At 35.0% G+C, this 19,003-nt stretch overlaps 2 protein-coding genes across 6 annotated transcripts in view; one reads left to right on the top strand and one right to left on the bottom strand.

Annotated features, from left to right (window-relative positions):
* Positions 1 to 19,003, bottom strand: part of LOC122631094 (CCR4-NOT transcription complex subunit 6-like) — a 527,872-nt gene that overhangs the window by 445,398 nt on the left and 63,471 nt on the right. The gene's annotated exons all lie outside the window — the stretch shown is intronic.
* The window catches only part of LOC122631091 (storkhead-box protein 2), a 79,376-nt gene continuing 62,625 nt past the window's right edge, over positions 2,253 to 19,003 (top strand). For all 3 annotated transcript variants that reach the window (XM_043816346.1, XM_043816345.1, XM_043816347.1), the window contains exon 1: positions 2,253 to 2,536. The gene's annotated coding sequence lies outside the window, so the exon portion shown is untranslated. The remainder of the gene's footprint in view (positions 2,537 to 19,003) is intronic.

The raw sequence follows: 19,003 nt of genomic DNA on the forward strand, positions 1-19,003 counted from the left end.
TCTTTTCTCTCTCGCACAACCAATCGTCCAAAGATGTCTAATTCCAAAAAAAAAAAAAAAAAAAAAAAGAATCCATTTATTCAAACGAAGAAAGAGGTCTTTCCATCAATAGGGTACATTAATCTGATTTTGATCTAATTTTCGACCATCGCACATTTTTATACATATGCACGTACGCACGTACGCGTAAGATGTGACCTTTCATAATCATTCATTTTATCTTTCTAAATATCGAGATAAGAACTATAGAAAGAGGAATATTACAAAAAAAAAAAAAAAAGAAAGAAAATAAAAGTAGACAAAAGAGAATATCTATATACATATATATTTATACAATACGAAAATAGAGAATTCGGAGATACAGGTGGGGGGCGTTGAGATGGAGAGGGAAGGTAGGAGGACAAGTTTCGTGTTACTTTTGAAAGCTTGAAAGAAGTATGCCCCATCTCCACGATTCTTACCAAGAGAGATATTCTCTCTCTCTCTCTCTCTCTCTCTCTCTCACTCTTTCTTTGGACGAAACATAATCGTTTTTGCAGTCGGTCCGGTTCTCCGGCCGGCACCGACCTACCGGAACGCGAGGAACCCGCCCAGCATCATCTCCATCGAGGACCGGGTACGAAGTGCTGGAATATCCAGCGTGCCGGTATGCCGGTGCTGCGTCGTTCTACGGTTAAAGGAGAGAGAGAGAGAGAGAGAGAGAGAGAGAGAGAGAGAGAGAGAGAGAGAGAGAGAGAGAGAGAGAGAAAGAGAGAGAGAGAAAGAGAGAGGTAGAGAAAGAGAAGGAGAGACGAGGTGGAAGAGGAGGACGAAGAGGTGGACCAGAGGAGGACGAAGAAGAGGAGAAGGAGGAGGAGGAGTAGGGAAAGAGGAGAAGGAGAAGGAGAAAGAGGAGGAGGAGGAGGACGAGGACGAAAAGAGGAGGGGAAAGTCGAATGGAGAATGGAGGGGAAAACGTGGTTGGCCCGAGCCTCCTAGAACGATGGTGGGGAAAACTTGTGGTGGCAGGAGCAGGAGCAACGTAAAATGCAATGGCGTAGAGATCCCAGCGAACAGTAGAATCGATTCGTTAAATAAATCGAATCGAACGAATTCGAAAATAATACGTCGAGTTTCACGCCAATGTCGAAGCCAGTTTCCACGTTCCCCGTTCCCCACCTCTACCCCTACTCCTCCCCTTCCCGTTCTACCCCTTTCCCCTTCTCCGTTCTCGTCCCGTCGCCGCGGTGCGACGGCGGCAACGGCGACGGCGTTAGTGGCGTCGAGGCGCCCCTTTCAGTACGAAGCCGACGACCGGGCCAGCTGCACCCGTTGCACCTGTCGTCCCGTTTTCTCTATATCCTTTCTTCTTCTTCTACTTCTACCTACTACTACTACTACTACTACTACTATTCTACTACTACTACTATTCTACTACTACTATTCTACACTCTGCTACTTCTATTTTACTACCACATCTTTTTCTTCATCTTCTTTTGATTTCTTCTTTCTTGTTCTTTTTTCTCTTCTTCTTCTTCTTCTTCTTTTTGATTCTCCCTTTTTTTCTTCTTTTATTTCTTCGTTTTCTTGTTCTTGTTCTTGTTCTTGTTCTTCTTCTTCTTCTTCTTCTTCTTCTTCTGGTTCGACGTTTCGCGATCGACGACTCGTTGTGGTAACGCGACACGCGTCTACTAAGGGATCTACGTTATCATTTTTTTTTTTTATTATAATCATTGTAATTATTATTATTATAATTTTTATTATAATTATTATTATTATTCTTTTCCTTTATTGTCATTATCGTTTTATTCTCTCGTTCGTTTCCCTTCGTATCCCTTATCGTGATTGTTGTTCGTCGTTGTTTAAACAAACGGACGAAAAACGAACGAACGAACGAACGAACGAACGGACGAAAATCAAGGAAAGAACGTCAAGGAGAGAAGGAAAAAAAAGATATAAATAGAACGGAGCGGACATCTACTACTCCTACTTCGTTAATATTCCTACGAATATATTTTTTTTTTTGTTTTCCCGCGGGTGTTTGATCTTCACCTGTTGTGCCACGAATATCAGTGCTGAAGGAAGAGAGAACGAGAAAGATAGAAGAACGGACAAACAGAAAGAGAGAGAGAGAGAGAGAGAGAGAGAGGAGAGAGAAGATAAGAAAACATTTCTTCTCGTCTGTGAAAGAAATAAAAAAGACAACATAAAAAAAAAGAGAGAGAAAGAGAGAAAAGAAACAAGAAACGGAGAAAGAGATATCCTTTATCTCTTTCTTCCTTTTTACACACACACACACACACACACACACACACACACACATATATACACATCTCTCTCTCTTCGAATTTTTAAGTTTCAAAAGGAACAAAGTTACACGATATTCGATTGGACCAAAACTGGATGTCTTATCCACCTGTGCGAGTTTCAACTCTCATCGAATAAAAGTTGTTAGGATCGGTCGAAAAAGCTGTGGGGACCTCTCTCTCCTCTCACAGTCGGCGCATCTTTGGGATTCGACGGACCTTGGATAGAGCGGCAGCCGTGTGTGCCTACGGTGAGTCCTTCGACGATAAATTCCAGCCTCCCGGAGCCCGAGGGTCAAGAGCGGTCAGACCTCTCGCGCGTCGCGACACGTAGACTGGTTTTCAGAGCTTCTAGGGCCCTCTCTTCCACTCTCTCGCGATTCTTCTCTTATTCTCTCTCTTTCTCTTTCCTTCGTTTCTTCCTTCCTTCCTTCCTTCCTGCCTTTCTTTCTTTCTTTCTTTCTTTCTTTCTTTCGATCAACTCGTTCTCTCTTTTTCTCTCTCTCTTTTTTTTGTATATATATATTTTCCTCTCTCTCTCTCTCTCTCTCTCTTTCTCTTTCTCTCTGACATTAAATTTCTTCTCGAAAAAATGTAACTAATCATCAACGATTATCAGACAATTCCGCAACGTCAGCACCGTACGCTTCTTCGTAAACGCCTACTACTCGTCTACGATTGCATCTATATCAGTTTTTATATACATTGTATCTACACGATGATATATGCTCGAGTGAACGATATACGAGATTCGAGATGATATCTAAAGACAAACGTATCTTTTAAAACCTAAAAATTCTTTCGCAAGGGACGATCCTATTATGGAAGAATAGAGAAACAATCATTTGTAACGTTTATAAATAATAATGATAACGTCGATGCTGATGATGATGATGATGATGATAATGATGATGATAATGATAATAATAATAATAATAATAGATCTACGGTTAACTAATGATTACGTCGTACCCCACGTACATATTGCCAACGCAATATGATAATTCGTATAATCGATTAACGTGACGTATCATCTCCTCTCTCCCGACAAGAGTCTTTCCACGGGAAGACGTTCTTAATACGGCCTTGCTAAACTCGCGCAATCTAATCTCCATTGCGAAATTTTACAAAGGATAACCGGCTTGGTTTCTTTTTTTTTTTTTTTTTTTTATATTCGTAAATTATACTCGTGCGAATAACAAACGAAAGATATCGATTATTCATTTTTATTAATTAATTTTTATTAATTTTATTTATTAATTTATATATATATATATATATATCGAATTAACGACGATATTAATTTTTTATCAATCAACGAAAGATATTTGACGAATATTTTACTTTTAAATATGGCCGCTGGTTCATGCATTTTTCTTCTTTTTTCTTATTTTTCGATCATTTCGTACACGCAACTATAATATCTCCTTTCGTAGAAACGTGATTCATATATTATTTTTCAACCTGTCTCTCTGAATACCTATATAAGTACCATATGTTTACAAATGAAATCGTTGGAAGGCGAAGAAAAAAAAGAAAAGAAAAAAAAGGTCAAAAGTTCCTACCTTCCTTAACGACTACGATCGCTCGTTTAAACATAGCCAGTGTGCAATATCGTAGAACGATCCAAGGATCGATCGATCGTTACGTCAACGATCGTAAGAAATCGCTTGGCCGAAGGTCGTTCTTTTCGTTTCGATCCACCTTGTACCACGTTCTCGGATGTTCGTCGTCGTCGTCGTCGTCGTCGTCGTCGTCGTTATCGTCGTCGTCGTCGTCGTTTAATTCTCATCGTCGATTACTTTCTCCATTGAATAACTTCGAACGATCTTAATGATCCGATCACCAGGACTATCTCGTTGTTTTCTTTATTAGCGCGTGTTCGAATAAAAAAAAAAAAAGAATGAAAAAAAAAATAAAAGAAAAAAAGAAGAAAGAAACTTCTCTCTTTTTCAAGAAGAGAAGCCTCGAAATATATTCTTACTACAAAATGGAATATTGTTTCGCGAGATCTATTACACAAAATAAAAAACAAATAAGAAATAAAAAACGAATATATAAAAAAAAAAAAAAAAAAAAAGAAAAGAAAAAATGTAATAACTCTAAAGCGTTCCTTATATTTTATATATCAATACAATTACATTCGTATTATATTTAATTGTATAATTGATACAATTAAAAAAATAAGAAGTAAAAGACGGACATAAAAAAAAAAAGAGGAAATAATGTACAAAAAAAAAAAAAAAAATGTAATAACTCTAAAGCGTTTCTTATATTTCATATATTGATACAATTAAATTCGCATTATATTTAATTGTATAATCAATAATAGAATGAAGAATTCTTTAGAACCGTGCTTTATATCCTTTATTACTCACTTACAAATCCTCTGACCTCGACCTCGGAAAACAACGACGGAATTACCGTTCGAGCGTGGCGAAAACACTCGATCGGGTGTAATGTAACGGAAGGGGTCAGCGAGAGGTGCTCGTGCCATAAACAATGTCTCCAGAGAAATACTCGAGCCACCAGTGCAATTGCAAAATCCAAATGGTCGTCGTCGTCGTTGTCTGACGTCCGTTGTCCATCGTACGTCGTCCGTCGTCGTTCTACGCTCGTCAGGATGACAATCGGCTTACGTAATTTCTTTTGTCAACCGTGACACCTCGTAAAATATCTCAAATGTTCGAGGACAACCAAGCTCTTTCGCACCGTCAACACTTGGGATTATTAATCGTTTATTAATCGAGCTGATTAAAAGGAATAAAAGAAAAAAGGAAAAAAAAGAATTGCCACGTTTGAAAGTTAAGAGACGGATAGAAAAAGTATATCGTTAAACGTAACGATAAATCAATTTATATATATATATATATATGTGTGTGTGTGTGTGTGTGTGTGTGTGTGTTATAAATAATTATTATTTTATATGTAATTTATGTGATCGACTGTAAAAATAATCGGAGCATTTGACCTATCATCTATTAATATTATCTTAATGATAAAATTCGTCGATTATTTCTTCAACAATCCGATACGAATAGAATATAATTGAACTATATAATTTATTTAATCATATAAATAAAAAGAATATATGTACATGTATGATTATTCGTTATAATTCAATAATTCGAATCATATATCGAAGGATCGAACGCGATTCGAACTTTAGACTTTATTCGTTAATAAAAAAAAGAGAAAGAGAAAGAGAGAGAGAGAAAAAAAGAAAAGAAAAAGGAAAAAGAAGAGAAGGAAATATATATGAAAAAATGAAAAAATAAAAAAATAAAAAAGAACCAGAGTATACCGTGTTGTAGCGAGAAGTTAGAGCTTTCGAGTCGTTGATGCGGATTAACGTCTCCGGATAACATCTCGCGCTACGATCTAAGCAATAACGCGTAGTGCATACCCTAACGATAATCAGATTGGACAGGTATTGGATACACAAGAATCGAAAGTCTCGACGAAACGATATATACACACATATACACATACATATATATATATATGTGTATATATTATATATTTACGTACGCTTCCGTTCTTAACGCTTGTCGATTCGGCGTTACATTAGAATCGTCTCATCGAAGACTATGCTCGACATACTTTCTATAACGATGCGTTTATAGAATCGTGGAGGGGGTGGAAGATAAATGGAGGGGATAAGACATCTGTTACACGAGTTACATTTACGAAAAACCAATCTTTCGCAATATAGTTTGTCGGACATATGTTTGGTCGATTAACTTTTACAAGTATAACGTTCTTCGACAAATATAACTGATATTATATCTAAATTAACAAGGATAATCGAATTTCAAGAAATTCGAAAATTTATTTCGAGTATGATTAAGATAATAATCGATCAACCATTCGCATCGAAACGAAACGAAACGAAACGAAACGAAACGAAACGAAACGGAATTTAAGTAAACTAAATTAAACGAAACTAAATTAAACTAAACGATAAAAGTAAACTTTCTAATGTCTACACATAGAGAGTGATATAAAATCGTGCGCTCGATTAAGTCGTAAACTATGTATTTTCGATGAGTACGTAAATAAGTACTTACCTAACTATTCATCTTCGAATACGCACGAAGTCGTTTATAAAGATTAAAGCTGACTAAAAAGCACGACTGTACCAACACCTATTTAGCAGCGAATGGATATATATATATATATATATATATATATAGAGAGAGAGAGAGAGAGAGATAGTTTCCGACGTCTGGCACTTTCCGAGGCATGTTTTAAACGAGAGAATCCTTTTTTATTCTTTTTATTTTTGTTACGCTCGTCTCGAATCGTTTAGTTCTTCGGTTAGAACGATCCTCTGGACGAGATGAAGTAAATCGTGTCGGGACAACGACTACTCTACTACGTATTATCGGAGAGAAAGAGAAGTCGATTCAAAATACTTCAATCGGCAAAAAGTAAATGAACTCGACCGTGAACGATAAACTAAACTATAGTAAAGAGTGACCTTTAGTGTTCTAGTACCACAATAATAATCATCATTTACTTAGATTGAATGTTCGGAGAAACAGAGAGAAACAGAAGAATAATAAACAATATAAGAAAGAAAAAGAGAGAGAAAGAGAAAGAGAGAGAGAGAGAAATAATAAATAACATAAGATGAAAAAAAGAGAAAGAAAGAAAGAAATAAGAAAGAGAGAGAGAGAGAGAGAGAGGGAGAGAAAAAGATGGAAAATTATAAAGAAAATGATATAGAATGAGATGGAAATTAAAGAGTACGAGAGATATAGAGGAACAGAAAGAGAGAAAGAGAGATGAAAATAATAAAGAATATAAGATGAGAAAGAAAGAAAGAGAGAGAGAGAGAGAGAGAGAGAGAGAGAGAGAGAGAGAGAGTTGTACTTCGGAAAGAGGCTAATGTGCGAACGATCGTATATACTTGGTTCTTTTCGAATTACCTCGGGCTCGATAATTTCTCTTTACGTTTTATTCAACATGGAAAAGGAAGACGCGAGTTCTAACGTTGGTAACGAAGTTAACGAACATAAGCAACCGGTAAAAAGACATTATTTGCCAGATATGGAGGAGGAGGAAGACGAGTCGAAGTAAACGGCTCGATGGATCGGCTTAGTCACTCCGATGTCGTTGCGATTCCATGGCGACTATACGTACGCCATGGATCTTCTGGATTTTCTAAAACGATTAGAAATAATTGCTCCGACGACGACTTGAAAAGTAAGGATATATCGTTGAAACTCGAACGTTAACGCAATTTCAATCTACATAGATATATGTACGTATGCACGTAAATACGTTCAAATTAAAATTGTATAGATCCGACGAGATCTTTTATATTAAATAACGATCGATCGAACTAAGAAATTTTCTCGATCGCGATCAGTTAATTGCATCGTCTAAGATATCCTTATCTTCTATTTTCTTTTTCTCTTTCTATCGGATTTAACAAATATCTAAGAATTTTTATATAGCTCAGTCGCTAAACAGATTATCTTTCTTCTCTTTTTACTTTACTACTCGTTAAAAATATATATAGAAGATAAATATATAAAAAAAAAAAAAAAAAAAAAAAAAAAAATTTTAATTAAGATCGAAGACAGAATAAGCGCATATCCATATAGGTTGTTATAAGATCAACGCGACCTACGATTTCTCCAACGACGATGAAGCAAAACACGTAGTACTTACTTACTTACTTACTTACTTACTTACTTACTTACTTACTTACTTACTTACTCACTAACTCGCTTGCTTGCTTGCTTGCTTGCTTGCTTGCTTGCTTGCTTGCTCGCTTGCTTACATATTTCATTAGAATCTCCGCGGAGTGCGGACTTTGAATACCTACATATATCCATCATATTCTTTACACGCTACAACGGAATTCTACCCGATTGCGGAATCCATCCTCCCCAATGTGGAACGAGGTTTCCTCCGCGCCTCTGCTCGTTTACTCTATTCACGACGCGTTCCACCTACAACGAATTTACGCTGGGTCAAGTAATCATTCCTTAACACCCACTCCTCATTGTTACCACTTTGTTTAATGCGTGAAACGTGTTAACCAACTTGTTTCTTTTATTCGAAAATTTTGATTCTATGTATCTCTCTTTTGATCTATGTATCTCTCTGTTGATCTCTCTGTCTCTCTTATTTACAAAAAACATTATCAGTAAAGAGAGGAAAAGAAAAGTTAAAGAAATTCGAATTATGAACAAATCATAATGTTACGTCGATATATTATAATTCGTTAATACTATAATTTAATAGTATAGTTTGTTATATAACGTTATAGTTCGTATTATTAATTTTATAAGTTTTATCATTTTTAAAATATAATTTTTATCTCGAATTAACTTTATATACGTAGATACGTAGATGTAACGTAACGTAAGTTAATATAACTTCGAATTTTTCATATATTACAAGTTTTATCAGTAAAATACGAGGAGAGATAAAGAGGAAAAGTTAGGAGAAATTGAAATTTTTCACTGTTAGAGTTTATATATTCGAATTATGGGCAAACTATAAATTGGTATATTATTTGCTAAAAAGGAGAGATCGCGAGAGATTTTTCCAGCAAATACCCCATCGACGCAAGTATATAGTATATTATTACTAAAAAGGGAGAGATCGTTCGTTCTCTTTCTCTATCGTAAGAAAATGAGAGAGACTGAGAGAAGGAGAGAGAGAGATAGAGAACGCATAAAAAATACGACGAAACGCATGTTCGGCGGTTTGCAAAGAGAAAGTCATACTACTGATCGTTGCGTCCACCAAGTCGTCGTTGTCGCTTATATCCTCAAACTCTTTTCTCTCTCTCGTCTTCTCTGTCGAGAAGAATATAGAAGAGAAGAGAAGAGAGAGAGAGAGAGAGAGAGAGAGAGAGAGAGAGAGAGAGAGGAGAAATGAAGTGTATGAAAACGATCATTGAAAATGCCCCATGTGTTTTACATTTCCTATTCAGATATTTACATACTATCATAGTGCACATAAAACGACACCTGCGTTTCCGTGGCGCAGTCGGTCGGTACATAACATAAATATTCTAATGTCCGAGAGAGACGTTTTCAAAGAAGAAAATTATGTGTTCGAACGTGTTTGAGTATTGTGAATATTAAAAAAAAAAAAAACAAAACAAAAAAAAAAGAAGGAGAAATGAAATTCATCGCTTCATAAAAATTTACTTTGTTACGGCTTCGCTTCAATTTTTTTTTTGTTTTGTTAAGTATGAAAAATTTATTTTTTCTTTCTTATTCCTCTTTTTTCTTGTTTTGTTTGAGTGCGTAAATGTCAATGCATACAACAAGTATATTCTGTACTGCGAGATATGTTTTGCGAAGAAAGAAAAGAAAGAGGAATAAAAATGAGAAGTGAAGAACTTGTTGATTCGATTTTTTAATGAAAAGTCGAAGAGAACAAAAATTAAAAGAAGAACGTAATAGCGGACAGAAGGGACAAAGCAGAACGAACGAATGAACGAACGAACGAACGAACGAACGAACGAAATTTTCTTCGGAAACAAGACACGTTGTCATTAACAGCGAGATCGCTTACTCCTAGCAATTACATTTTCCCATTCCATTCACAATGGCGTCCGAGACACCAAGCAGCTAGTCCCAGTTTCAAAATCCGGTTTCACGGATGAAAAGTAAGAGTGCGTCGCTCGGATATGTTCCCTCGTAACAGAAACGAGCGAATCGGATCTTTGCCACGTGCTAGATCCAAAAGTTTTCTATAACAAATATATATATATATATATGCTATATTCTATATTTCATTCTATTATATATTTTTTATTCTATATTTCTATGTATGTATGTATGTATATATATACATATATAATAAAACGAGATAGATGATATTCATTCAAAATTATTAACAATAAATATATATAAAATTTGTTATGTGTATATATATATATATATATATATATATTTGTGTACGTATGTATATATTTTTTGTTACTAATAGAAATTATTTATTATTTTCATTATTTATTATTTATTAAATAACCCTATTATTATTATTACTATTATTATTATTATTATTATTATTATTATTATTATTATTCATGAGATAAATAATTTGACGAATATCTAAAAAGAAATATCCAAGCAGCGATGATCCTTGAACTCGATTTTATCTATAAACTTCCGGAAAAGGTAACACAATCGTTTCAACTTCTTCCTCTTTCCATTTTTTTTTTCCTCTTTTCTAATCTCTTCCTAACGTACGTATAAAGATATAACATTATTCGTTAATTTAACGTTAAGAACGAATTATCACACCGCGCAACACAATGGGAAGTCTTATGTAAATCGAAAACGAAACGAAACGACGAAGAGAAAACGATACTTACTGTTTCGACATTCGAAAGAAAAATTCAAGAGGAAAACATGAACCGTAAATGGTAATATTCTTTGGTAAGAGACCACGTCGTATCGTTAGCGCATGTGCGACAGAGAAACAAAAAGAGAAGGATAGAGAAAAAAAAAGAGAAACAGAGAGAGAGAGAGAGAGAGAGAGAGAGAAAGAGAGAGAGAGTGCAAAAGAATAAGAGAAAGAGAGAGAGAGAGAAAAGTCGAAACCGAAAATAAAGAAAGTCAGTGCTTTAGCTACCGGTAATCCTTGAAGATCCTTTCCAGTCTTGTTCAGCCGTTACGGGACGATATCCGTAAGGTAATTCACACAGCTCGCTTGCACGTGACACAGGATATCCTTGAAGCCTTCTAACGGTCCTGCCAAGAACGCCCTGTGTCCTCTCCTCGAGAGTGCCACGAAGAGGAGAACCTCGATAGCCATTTTCTCACACGCACGTTCGTGCCACGCGTACGTACATACATACATACATACGTGTGTATAATATGTATATATATATATATACTTATATACTTATATACTTATATATGTACATATACATATATGGATATACATAGATGTATACCTATATATTTCATCCACGCCTTTCGAAGGATATACGTGTGTGTGTGTGTGTGTGTGTGTGATTGTGTGTGTATTTGACTCTCTCCGCTCGTGCTTCCACATACTATATGTTGCACTATTTTCATTCTACAGGATGTCTCTCGCCTAACGGTACCGATATCTCTCCGTGATGACACTTGAAAATTTGCTTATCTCCTTCAAATAAAAAATAATCAAAAGAGAGACAAACGTAGAGAAGAAATATTTTCTTCCTTTTTTTTTACTTTTCTTTCTTCTTTCTTCTTTCTTTTCTTTTCTTTTCTTTTTCAATCGATTATTCGTTTCTTTTTTTTTTTTTTTTCACTTTCTTTTTCTTTACTTTGCATATCCAATCATTTAAGTATATGGAGTAGGTAAGATACTTACTCCTCAACCATCTCGTTCGCCAAATAAGATCAAACGTTATCCTTTAATGAAACGTCTCGCGCGTGCCGTCTTTTACAAGTTTTCTGTATTAATTCAACGAGTATTGAAAGAAAACGAAGAAAGAAAGGAAAAAGAAAAGAGTAATCAAGGAAACTCGAGAACGTGGTTATCAAACTCGAGAAGTGTAGTTATGTTTAATCTTTAAAATATGAAACATCCTGTAGGGGTACGTAACTAACACGCATATACATAAGTACGTTATGCCACAACTTCCTTTCTGATTCCCACACACACATATACATCACAAAGCACGCACACACACACACACACACACACACACACACACACACATGTAAAAGTTCTCCTCTCCCTCTTCATTCTTCTTGAATTTCGGTGTAATTCACTATGGTAGGGAAAAACTCTCCTCCTTGAGGGCAGACACACTGGCCTTTTGTTGGACGCCGGTAAGGTTTAAACGATATCATGGAACCTAAGTCACGAGGGTCACGCGTTGTGCAAGCGATAGTAGTTTATGCCGCGAGCTATACCATTATACGAACGTTTCGTGCATACACAACGTTCATGATACACGCGTGCTATTTACACGCTACCTATGTCGAATTATTCTCTAATTTTTTTTCTCCTTCTTCTTATTCTTCTTCTGTCTTCTTCTTTTATCTTATTTATTTTTTTTCTTCCCTCTTTTTTCGTTTTCCATACCAATACCCCGATACCTCGGATATTACTGTTGTAATATTTTTGTGTCAATTGTCTTTTTTTTTGTTTTTGTTATTTATTTTTTTTTTTTTTACATCGACATCGCTTCGACGAAGCAAAAATTTATTTACACTTTTTTTTATATGTGCGTGCGTGTGTGTATTTACTTACATACGTTTACTTATTTATATTGTTAGAAAATATTTGCATTCTCTCTCTCTCTCTCTCTCTCTCTCTCTTTCTTCTTCTATCTTTAACAGTGCAACGCGTTAATTAAATGAAACAATTAATTGGATCTCCCATTATATGGGAGTTCCTGATGAACAAATAGAATTTACGTGCCGTTGCTTTCATTCATAATCTCGAAAACGTGCCGTTGTCCTCAATGAAAAGCTACTACTCTACTCCGTCTGTCTTTTCATTTCGAATAAAAAGTATACTTGCTTTTTTCCGAAAAGAGAAAAAAAGAAAAGAAAAGAAACTACACACACACACACACACACATATATATATATACCATATACTTTCTATTAATCTCTAAAGAAAAAGAAAAAAAAAAAAAAAAAAAACAAGTTATACATGTATATAACTTTACATAAAAGTTTCGGAATATTAATGCCATGTTTACACCTATTATTCAATCGTCACACGTTTTACAATTTTTTTTTTTTTCGAACAATAACATTTTGTGATTCTTCCGTATAATCCTTCTTTCTCTCTCTCTCTCTCTCTCTCTCTCTCTCTCTCTTTCTCTCTCTCTCTCGTTCTCTCTCGTTCATCGTGGGAACGACAAGTCGGCTTTGCAAGGAGCCATTATTACGGTCTTCGTGCGAGACAAAGAGCACTTCTCATCACCTTCTTCTTCTTCTTCTTCTTCTTCCTTTTTCTTCCTCTTTCTTCTTCTTCTTCTTCTTCTTCTTTTTCCTCTACGACTCGACTTCATATATTTTCTGATTAATTATAAACCAGAGACGAAAGGTCTCATAATTTTCTAAAGCCATACGAGTACTTACTTATTACCTATCTACTTATATATATATCTTTTTTTTTCCCTTTCTCTCTCTCTCTCTTTTTTTCTTTTTTCTTTTATCACCTTTTTTCTTTCTTGCCACCCTTTACATCTCTTTATCTTTTTATATATACATACATATATATATATATGTATATGTATATATATACATATTTCTTTTTTCTCCTTATTTCGTTTTTAACACCACCATGCCATAAGAATTATTATCTAAATTATTCTATTATATTATACATATGTAAGAACGATCAGCATCTATTTATGGTCCTCCTATATAACAGTAATAAACCCCCCCCCCCATCGTGAAATCATCCCGTTACGTTTAAATGCATTTTCAAATCGTCATAAATCGGTTTTATACGACTTGTAATTCACGGATCTACGCTTTCCTTGCTCATTACTCTTACATTTGCGAGGTCACACTAAAGGAAACTATACTCGAGGCTACACGGAACACACAACTCCGAGTTTCACATCAAATAATAATATGAAACGTCGAAAAACGTTTCTTCCGTTTCGTCGACGCTGGTTTTTCTTTTTTTTGTTCCTTTTCTTTTTTTCTTTGTTTGTTTCTTTTTTTTTTTTTTTTTTTTACTTTCTATCCTCCCTTCTTCCTTTTTCTCTTTTTTATTTTTTCGTCGAAAGAGAAAAGAGGAAAGGCTTATAAATGTAATAGTTGTTTCTGTTGTATGATAAATAAAAACACGTGTTGTTATATTAGCAGTATCAACGGGATGCAGTATTATCGTCGGCTTTTCAAAACAGTTAACGAGTTATCTTCTGGCAGACGGACAGGCTTTTATTTTTTAACGTTTCATTACGATCCTCGCTGTCCATGCTATTCTTGTCTTTTTTGTTTGGTCTTTCTCTTTCTCTTTTTCTCTCTCTCTCTCTCTCTCTCTCTTTTTATGTAGATATATATATATCTCTTTTGCTTTCTGTATTTCTCTCCCTCTTCATTCTTAAAAAAAAAGAAGAAAAAGGAGAGAAGAAAATATTCACCGAAATTTCTCACATCGTTATATAAACGAGATAATAACGAAATTTATCAGACTACATTTTAAATCGTAACGTTGAAATTAAATTAAATTAAATTAAATTAAATTAACTTAGATTGTAACCTTGGAAAGTTGACAATTTCAACTTCACGACTAATCGATATTATCAATAAATAATACCACGATAAGTAGACATCATTATTCACTCGTTCTAATTTCTAAAATTTCAATAAAAGAAAGAAAAAAGAAATATGTTAAGAAAGAGAACATTACTTATTAAAAATTAATGAGTCAATTGCAAAAGGAAAAAGTAACGTCTCGTTAAAATTTGCGGAAAAAAAGAGATGCAAAAAAAAAAAGAAAGAAAGAAAACTGTTGCAGAAAAATACTGAATGAACGAATACGTACGAGTACGAAAAAAAAAAAAAAAAAAAAAAGAGAGAAAAAGAACGAAATAATGAACGAATAATGACGAGAAATAATTTTAATGGTGAATGAAGAGAAAACGATAAGGTCCTCCATCGGATCAGAGGAATTCATTGAATCCTTTCTATAAGTGAAGCGTACGATCGGGTAGATAGAAACACGGTAAGATCGATTTCTCGTCTTTCGCTGTCGATATTCTTTGCGCGAGTCGCACGTGATCCTCGTTGCCGCGGTGTCTCTCTTCGATCGAGCGGAATGATCTGCAAGTGATTTCACTCGGATCGCGAAAGCGAGCGAGCGAGACGAACGAACGAACGAACGAACGAACGAACGAACGAACGAGAGAACGAACGTAAGAAAGAACGAAAGAACGAACGAATGAACAAACGATCGATCGATGGATAGATCGATCGATCTATCGATCTGCATCTAAATCTGGATCTGGATCTGTATCTGTATCTGGATTCTCAACATTATCCATACTTCGATCGAAAACTTCTTTCGGCTTGGCAGAAAGCTCGTTTATAAATCACTTTATAAATTATACTATGTGAAAATAAATGCGATTTAAGAGAGAGAGAGAGAGAGAGAGAGAGAGAGAGAGAGATCCTAATCATCGAAAGAAATATTATAGATATTAACGCATCGACGTGTTTCCTTTTACTTTAAACTCTTAAAGTAGCAAGATAAGAGAGAAAAGTCAACGAATAATATCACGTTGCGCTGGACCAGAAACGCGATGCTGTTAATACATACTTATATACATACATAGATAAATAGATACATGTACGTATGTATGTATATATATATATATATACACACACACGCAGTACACATGGCACTAGGTATATATCTAAAATCATACGCGTAGAAAGTCTACGTTAATATTATTATTTTATAGTTGGTATCACATTTGCTCGGATAAAATGCACCAGCGGATAAACTGCCACGTAAATTTTCAATTTGCTTTTAGACCGCTAAGAGAAGATCGTAATCGTACGAACGAATCTCTAACAAGCGGTTCTCATCTCTCATTGTATTCTGACTCTAACGAGAATACTTTTTAGCTCGAAGAAAAAATAAATAAATAAAAAAAAAAAGAAAAAAGAAAAAAAAGAAAAGAAGAAACAGGAACCACGCTGTTATAAAAGTATTACAGAAATAAAGAAAAGAAATAGTAAGATGAAAATGATGAAATGGACCAAAAAAAAAAAAAAAAAGAAAGAAAGAAAAAACTATAAGTAAAAAGAAAAAGAAAAAGAAGTCTTTGGAACGTCGGATCGATTGCAAATCCCTCCCGAAGGAGGACCGGATCAAGAGAGTCAAAGAATAAGGTTCTTGGCATGCCATGGAACGAAAAGTATACTGTTGAACGATGGATGCACACTGTTGGTACGTTCAACGGGCATGGGTCCACACGAATCTCGGTCGTATGCAAATTGCATTTCATAACTCGTTACTCGCGGCACATCCACCGCGAAGTTTATCTTCGATCTTACGTACGAGCCGATCTTCGTCGTCTTCTTCATCTTCATCTTCTTCATCTTCATCTTCTTCATCTTCTTCTTCTTCATCTTCTTCTTGTATTCTTTTTCACGATCGAACCTAACGCATTTATACAGGGTGGACAAAACGATTCTCGCGAAGAAACAAACTCTTCGATCAGTTAAAATTAACCCGAACCAACAAACAAATATCTTTCCTACCTACGTACGTATCTATCTATATCCTTTCGTATATTTCTTTTCCAAATGTTTCTTCTATTTTCTTTTTTCTTTACCTCGTTTTTCTTTATCTTTTCTCTCTCTCTCTCTCTCTCTCTCTCTCTCTCTCTTTCTCTGTGCAACGCATTACAACGCAACGACGTTAATACGAACTGACGTAATCTAATTATAGAGGAGACACAACGTGACATTATGACAATGAGAGAATTCGTATGCACGTTTCGCGACACAATCGCGAAGCCGTCGAAGAGAGTCGTTTCAGGGTGTGTTCTATTGTCACAGAGGGAACAACGGTCTTAACGGTTAGTCTATGAAACGAAGCAGAGTATAACATGAAAAAGTATGTCCTCTTTTTTCTTGTCTTCCCCTCTTTCTCTCGTCCCTCCTCATCTCTATTCCTTAGCGATAAAAAAACTTCCGAAGAATAATCGGGGTTCGAAAAAAAAAAAAAAAAAAAAGAACGCTTAGGTAAAACTAGTCAACGATCTATAAATAATAGATACTAATTAAAATTCAACGAACGTTCAACGATAAATGCCTAATAGATAGTTTAAACACAGTATTACAATAGTTCTCATAAAGTTTCCAAGTAGAATGTCGTTATGTACGTATGAATACATTTGACCTTAGAAAATATGAATCGAATTTACGAGTAGACTTTTAATGTCTTTGTAAAAGAGATTGAACGAGCTTTGAATGAATATGTCGCCAGTTTATATATATATATATATATATCATTGCATGATGCAACATGAACGAGAAGTAAAGACAATTCGAAGTTTGTATCTCTGTCTCTGTCTCTCTCTCTCTCTCTCTTTCTGTCTCTTTCTCTGTAATGTACATCTACGTATGTATGTATGTATATTCATGACGTGTTTAGAGAAAGTAAAGTTTTAGAACAGTAGATATTTACTTGAGTCCACTTTGGTGGACGTTTACCAAACAAGCCTAAGTACTTAACCATAGAAAGATACATAAGCTCGTGATATTAAAGCTATATTTAAACAAATGTTATAATAATAGTAATAATAATAATAATAATAATAATAATAATAACAACAATGACAGTAATAAAAAATAAGAAAAAAAAAGAGAAATAATAATAACAATGTCGCCCCTTTCAAAAATGTAATTATACCGAAAATATTGTTTCACCCGGTATAAGTAATTGGAGAAAAAAAATATATCGATCGATATGATCGATCGTAACAATAATAACGAATGTTCGAAGCAAGCTGCAAGGAACGTACGAACGTACGAACGAACGAACGAACGAACGAACGAACGAACGAACGAACGAACGAACGAACGAACGATCGATCGATCGATCCAACGATCGATTCGCAAGGATCGATAAGAAGAAGAAAGACGGTTGCACCGACGATAATTATTCCACCGCGTCGATGCACGACTAATTGGGTCGATACCGACGCGAGAGAGATCGAAGAAATCTGTCCGTTCGTTGGCTGCCTTCTTTCGTTTTGCGTTACGGAGCCAAAGAGAAGAGTCCTCCCTCTCCTCTCCTCCTTCCCCACCTTCTCCTTTTCTTTTTCATTTCTTTCATTTTTTTTACTTTCGTTTTTTTCTTCTTCTTCTTCATTTTCTTCTTTCTTCTTCATCTTCTTCTTTCTTCTTCTTATACTCTCTTTTCTTTCTCTTCCCTTTCTCGAAGTACCGACATGTATAGCCTCCCACCGAGAAAGGATGCCGTGAAAAATCGACGTGGCGTCAAATCGATCTTCCATGCTAGAGAGTACGTCGGGAATAACGAAAGGAACTTTAAAATCGATGGTTCCTCTCTCTCTCTCTCTCTCTCTCTCTCTCTCTCTCTCTCTCTCTTTCTCTCTCTCTCTCTGTTTTTTCTTTGTCTATATCTCTTTCTCTTTCTCTTTCTCTTAAGCTCGGTGATATAATCACTGAATTTTTCTACTTAAGACGAGAAACGATAAGTAATAACTCATAAAATCTCATATCTAATATTTGTACCCTAATCAAATGTCTCTTCTGTCCAATTTCTTTTTTTTTTTTTCCTTGTCTTTTTTTCGTATCTAATAGAATAAAAGTTATATAGTATTATTATACGTATGTTAAAATTATGGTCATTATTTATATCGATATAATACGATATAATCGTGCTAGTATAATAGTGAGATAGAGAGAATTATTGTATTAGATAAATTATGTATTTTAAAGTTATCGAAAAACTTACGAATCGAAGAGTCGAGCTACAAAAATAAAAGATTTACAGATCTTTGTACGCTGCTGGAAGTATCGAAAAGGCATTTAAAGAAAAGAAAAGATTTATCTATAATATCTGAATTAACTAAGCCTATCTTAACGATGAAGGTTCAGATGGATGATTATCTTGCAGAAAATAAAAGCAATACGATTATTCCGTAGTTATAAAGCATAGAACGAAAGAGAGATAAAAAGAGAAACAGAAAGAAATAAAGAGAGAGAGAGAGAGAGAGAGAGAGAGAGAGA

This window comes from Vespula pensylvanica, chromosome 8, assembly GCF_014466175.1.
Source record: "Vespula pensylvanica isolate Volc-1 chromosome 8, ASM1446617v1, whole genome shotgun sequence".
NCBI lineage: Eukaryota > Metazoa > Arthropoda > Insecta > Hymenoptera > Vespidae > Vespula > Vespula pensylvanica.